Source organism: Leptopilina boulardi, unplaced genomic scaffold (genome assembly GCF_019393585.1).
Source record: "Leptopilina boulardi isolate dan_hultmark-lab unplaced genomic scaffold, ZJU_Lbou_2.1 LbouV2_362, whole genome shotgun sequence".
NCBI classification, from domain to species: Eukaryota; Metazoa; Arthropoda; class Insecta; order Hymenoptera; family Figitidae; genus Leptopilina; species Leptopilina boulardi.
This window is the reverse complement of record NW_026137932.1, coordinates 1865672-1871671: the sequence shown is the minus strand read 5'-3', so window position 1 is coordinate 1871671 and position 6000 is coordinate 1865672.

The following is a 6000-nucleotide window of genomic DNA, read 5'->3' as shown; positions in this document are numbered from 1 at the left end:
AAGAAAAATTAAAATTCGGTTGACAGGTGCGCGAGAATATATATGAAAGAAAAAATTGAACTTTTGGCTATACAAAAGAATGTGAAGAGAAAGAAAGAAGGTGGATAAAGGAAAGCAAGGGAATAAAGAAAAAGTGGAAGTGGTGGTATAGAGGGTGGCGGACAGCGGTTGGATTTCATTTCGTCTTGTCTCTTTGATGTCACTGATGCGTACTGCTGGCCCGCTTCTGCCTTTTTAACAAACTCATCTTCTCAGCCTTCCCTTAATCTCCGCCTTTTCTACCTCCCACAATTCTACTATACTTCTGTTTCTTCTCCCTCTGCTCTTTAAATGACTCAAATATATATAAAACACACGGCAAATAACTCAACATTACTCTTTTTTTTTTTTTTTGTAATATCAATAATTATTATCCGTCTTCATTTTATTGCCACGCACGACATTTATAAAATTTTACCGTCATTCGCATCGAATTTATCAAATTATTTCCTCTCAATTTCATCACAACAATTACTTTAGTTTCGTCTAGGAAAAACTTGTGATTTATATTTAGACGATTCTTTGTGTTAAGTGCATAAAAAGTAGGTAAGGTTTTACGTTATAAGTGTCCAGTGGACGGAAAGAGAAGGAAAATAGAACCAATATCTGTCTCTTTCTACTCACGCATGCGCGACAGCTAAGGAACTGCATACTGAAGTGTTATGACTTATTCTCGTCAACTACCGCACCCTGCTGTAGTGAAAATATAGTGACTTTATAGTAACTTTTAATTTTAACTATAAAGTCACTAAATTTTCACTAGAGCAGGGTGGGGTAGTTGACTTTTTATAAGTGTCACAACTTTTCTAAATCAAACCGAAAACAACTAATAATTTTTCGATTTTTCAAAAGGTAGAAAAGATGAATTTATCTGTTTTTTTTTGTAAAAAAATATCTTAATATGTCAACAGTTTTTAAAATTGAATTGACACGTACTATTTTCAATGTAAGCTAAAAGTATATAAATGAAAGATACATAATGTATATAAACACCTATATTCAACCCTTGAAATAACAACCCTCTCTGTATCCCAAAGAAACATTTGAAGCCATTATGTGCAATAGAATATTTACTCGTTTATAAGCGGTGGAACGAAATAACGTGGGCATAAGTCATAGTCATAGAAGGTGTTGTAAAAGGGTGGATAGGACATGACTAGAAGGCGAGAGGGATATTTCGTGGGAGCTGCCGCGTGTGGCTCGTGCTATCATCGCATTATTAGCATAGAGGCGATTTGCTTCCAGGACCATCGATATCGCAATGAAGGGGGCCATAACAGGCAACAGCAGCATCAAGAATAAAGGGGATTGAAAACAGTGACGTAACTATAAAACACCCGGAAGGGAAAAAGCTTTATAAATCTCTTTGAAAATTTTCCCATACACTCAAGGAAAATATAACAATTTCTTGTGGTCCACTTGGTCACTGATCTGAAAAAAAGATGATGATAGACGTCATATAATATTGTATTATTTTGTCACGAAATGAGAAAATTTTTCCAACCATAATATATATATATATATATATATATATATATATATATATATATATATAAGAAATGATAACATTTTTCTCCATTTAATCATGATTCAATGTTTCATTACCTTATCGAAAATTTCGATGCATTTACATTTATCACTCTTGGAGTAGCTCTCTGGCTACACTTGAACGACTTTATCGTCCTGAACTATGCGACGACGTACTCGGCCACTGGGTTTCATTCAAGCGAATAATGAGACAAGCTTCATAGACGACAAACCCTACTACTTCCTTTTCCCGATCGCTGCTATCGAACACTGCTTCTACCAGATCAGCCGTGTAACTGGCCCCGTTCTAGTAATCCTTTCTTTTACAAAGGGATATATACGAAAGAGGGATCTCATTTTCAGACCCCTCATCATCACTATTAATAAAACAATATATAGAACATTGCATTCAATATAAAAAGTTATCTCAAAAATCAGTAAAAAAAAAAAATTCCATTCAAAAAGAAATGCAACTCACAATCAGTGAGGGCTTTTCCTTTTTTTTCCATTCAGGTTGGTTGAACATCACTCTGACAAAATACCATTCGTCAAACAGAATGAACATATAGTTGCATCGATGTTTTATTTCCAAATGGAAAAAAAAGAGAATGCAATCCCCGAAAAAGCTGAAACGCTACAATACTGAATCAGTGTTTGCAAAAGCGGTGGCACATCGATTTTAATCCTATTTGTAGGACTAAATCGATCTGAGGTAAAGGACATCAAAATCGTGTCATTGCTATATAGCAATGACAATTTCCCATCAAGGGAGAACAAGCAAATGTACAATGCTAATTGAATCCATCACTGTTTGTATATATATGTATCAGATATACAAAAATTAATTATTTATTTAGAATTTAATTGTTAGGAGAAAAATTCAGTTGATCAAAATCGAGAGAAGCTCTCTCACCTAAAATGCTTGAAAGCATTTGAGCGCAATATCTCCGAATCTTCCAATCTCGTATATATATATATATATATATATAGTAGAGGGTTTGGCTGGCAAGTGAGGGTCAGCAATATGACCACTTCGCTTGACCATCCATTCAATTCAATGTATGTGTGTGAATCTCGAAGGTCTTCCGGTTTTCGATCCCCCTACTCTGGCATATTCGAGATCCGTAACATCCGAGTGGGATCGAAATATCGACAGGATCGACAACCTTTTCGGATATATAGGCTTCCTGGACTGTTCACGTAACTTGGACTATATATATATATAGGTAACGACAGTGAAGTAACATCGAAAACCGGGCCTATATATTGACTGTGCCTGGATGTGCTGTAGATGGTTGGCTATCGAGCGACGCCGATGCAATTCCAATTCCTAGCTGTCAGCGGCAGAGCTGCGGGAGACGCGTCTATTCGTGATCAGCCTCCCGTGAAATCCCGTGCCTCCCCAATTCACCGAAACGAAACCCACCACCACTATCACCCCCCCCTTGTCTCCCTCCTACCACCTTTTGCCGCCGATTTGCTCTTCTCAATCCCTCCTACGCGTAAAACTCCCTTACAGTCCTCTTTCTCATTCTCGACACTGAGAACAAGCAAACGTCAAAAACCCTCTTTATACCATCACCTGGCGCTAATGTATGTCCTTCTTGAAAATTTTTGCTTTTTCTCAAAACGTTTGATTAGTATTGTTCTTCAGGTTTTGACGGTATTTTCAAAAATAATAATTTTATTAGTTCGTGGCGTATGGTGTGTAGATTACGCCACAAACTAATAAAGTGTCACGACTTTCCAAAATGCCATCAAACCGGAAACATAACAAACTGCTTAATCAATTGTGGAACTACATTAATCTAAATTAATTAACTGCATTAATCCCCATTGCATAAATAACTGTCCAGCCGGTTTGGCGGCATTCTGAAAAGTCGTGACACTTCTATAATAATTTTATTAGTTTATGTCGTATGTGGTGTTAAGGCTTAAGGCCTGAGCAAAATAGAAACGGAATCGTAATCGCAACCGGAAGAATGAGTTAGAGAAGGATAGATATAGATTGTTTGTACTTCTCTAAATTATTCTTCCGGTTACGTATATATTCTGCTCAGGCCTTTAAGCAGAATCATTCTTACGATTTCGTTTTCTTTTTATGTTCCGACTAAGAGTCTATTCTGCTTAGGCCTTTACACCATACGCCATAAACTAAAAAAATTATTATAGAAGTGACACAACTTTTTAAAATGGGTTGTTTCCATTGTCCATTGTCAATATATTACAATATTTTAATAGGTCGGTAAAATAAAGTTTTGTTTACAATGTAAATTACTGTAAAAAAACACAAGCATAATCCAAACTTTTTTTGCAGCTAAGGTCCCTCTCGCCGTGGAGCATATACACATAACCTCAAAAATGCAATGGATGGTGAAAAAAAATAATGAAGAAGAAAATTCGATGTGTGAAATTAGTGTCGTATTAGATTCAGTGGCTGAAAGCAAGTTTTTCATACTAGATAATGAATAATTATAGGGAAAAAGCATCAGAAAAAAAGGAAATGTTTCAAAATGGTAGTATTTATAAATGGTCCTACATTAATCTCGAAATTTTATATCGGGGGTAACATTTTAGTAAAGGAGGAGGGTCAATAAGGCCGTTTTTTGGGCCCAGGACGTCGTATTTTTTCCATTGCATATCTGAATAGTATGCTTCAAGAGCTTTCCAAAACACAATAAAAACCCTCTTAAGTTGGGATAAGTGGTAGTTATGCTTGATCAAAGTTAGAAAAACTTTGCAAAATGAGGAGTAAAAGTTTACTCTATAAAATTTTAAAATACAACAGCAATTGCACGAAACTTGTTACTCGGGGGTTCTCAGGGTCGCTGATGACGAATCTGACCTCTGTTTTTAAAAATCCAAGATGGCGGATCCAAGATGGCTGATGAATTTTTAAAAAATTAATCATATTCGTATAAAACGTATGATTTGGGGGTTTTTGGGGTCGCTGATCACAAATCTGATGTCAGTTTTCAAAAATCCAAGATGGCGGATCCAAAATGGCGGGTGAATTTTTAAAAAATTAATCATGTTCGTATAAAACGTATAACTCGGGGGTTTTTGGGGTCGCTGATCACGAATCTGATATCAGTTTTTAAAAATCCATGATGGCGGATCCAAAATTGCAGATGAATTTTTAAAAAATTAATCAGATTCGTATAAAACGTATTCACATTAGAGAAATTCGGCATCAACTGTATGCTCAGCTTAGTGAAAATTGACATTAGATTCGTGATCAGCTACCCCAAAAACCCCCAAGTCATACGTTTTATACGAATATGATAAATTTTTAAAAATTCATCTGCCATTTTGGATCCGCCATCTTGGATTTTTGAAAACTGACATCAGATTCGTGATCAGCGACCTCAATAACCCCCGAGTCAAACGTTTTATACGAATATGATTAATTTTTTAAAAATTCATCGGCCATTTTGGATCCGCCATCTTGGATTTTTGAAAACAGACATTAGATTCGTCATCAGCGACCCTGAGAACCCCCGAGTAACAAGTTTCGTGCAATTGCTGTTGTTTCTTAACATTTTATAGAGTAAACTTTTACTCCTCATTTTTCAAAGTTTTTCTAACTTTGATGAAGCATAACTACCACTTATCCCAACGTAAAATGGTTTTTATTGTGTGTTTTGGAAAGCTCTTGACGCATACTATTCAGATATGCAATGGAAAAAATTCGACGTCCTGGGCCCAAAAAACGGCCTTATTGACCCTCCTCCTTTTGTTTTTGATTTTTAATATAAGTAAGGATTTACACCTCTGTTAGGGAATGATTGCAAAAATACCATAATATACATGGGGTGGGATGGGAGGGATGCCATTTTCCCCACTGGCCATTTGTCATAATTCTCAACAACTACCGCACCCTGCTGTAGTGAAAAAGTGACCTTATAATTAAAATTAAAAGTTACTATAAGGTCACTAAATTTTCACTAGACCAGGGTGCGGTAGTTGACGAGAATTATGACAAATGTCAAATTGGGATTTTGGCGAGTAGTGACAATGTAAACCAACCATTGTCGTCAAACCGGAAAAAAGCTTTTTGAAAAGTCGTGACATTTCCATAATTTTATTAGTTCGTGGCGTATGATGTAACCAATATGTATAACATACACCATGAAATAACAAAATTATTATAAAAGCGTCAAGACTTTTCAAAATGCTGTCAAACCGGAAGGACAGCATTTATATAATTAGATGTACATTGACAAAAGAAAAATAAAAAAATTTTCTGCTAATTGTGTGACTAAATCATTCATCACATTATCAGAAAATAGTCCAAAAATGGAGGAACTTCTAAACAATATCGTTTCTTCTATTTTTCTACATCTAATGGAATATTGTGTGAATTCATTGTAGCTTGAAAGAAAAAATAAAAATGAATCATATTCACGATTATACAAACCCTCTATAGATACT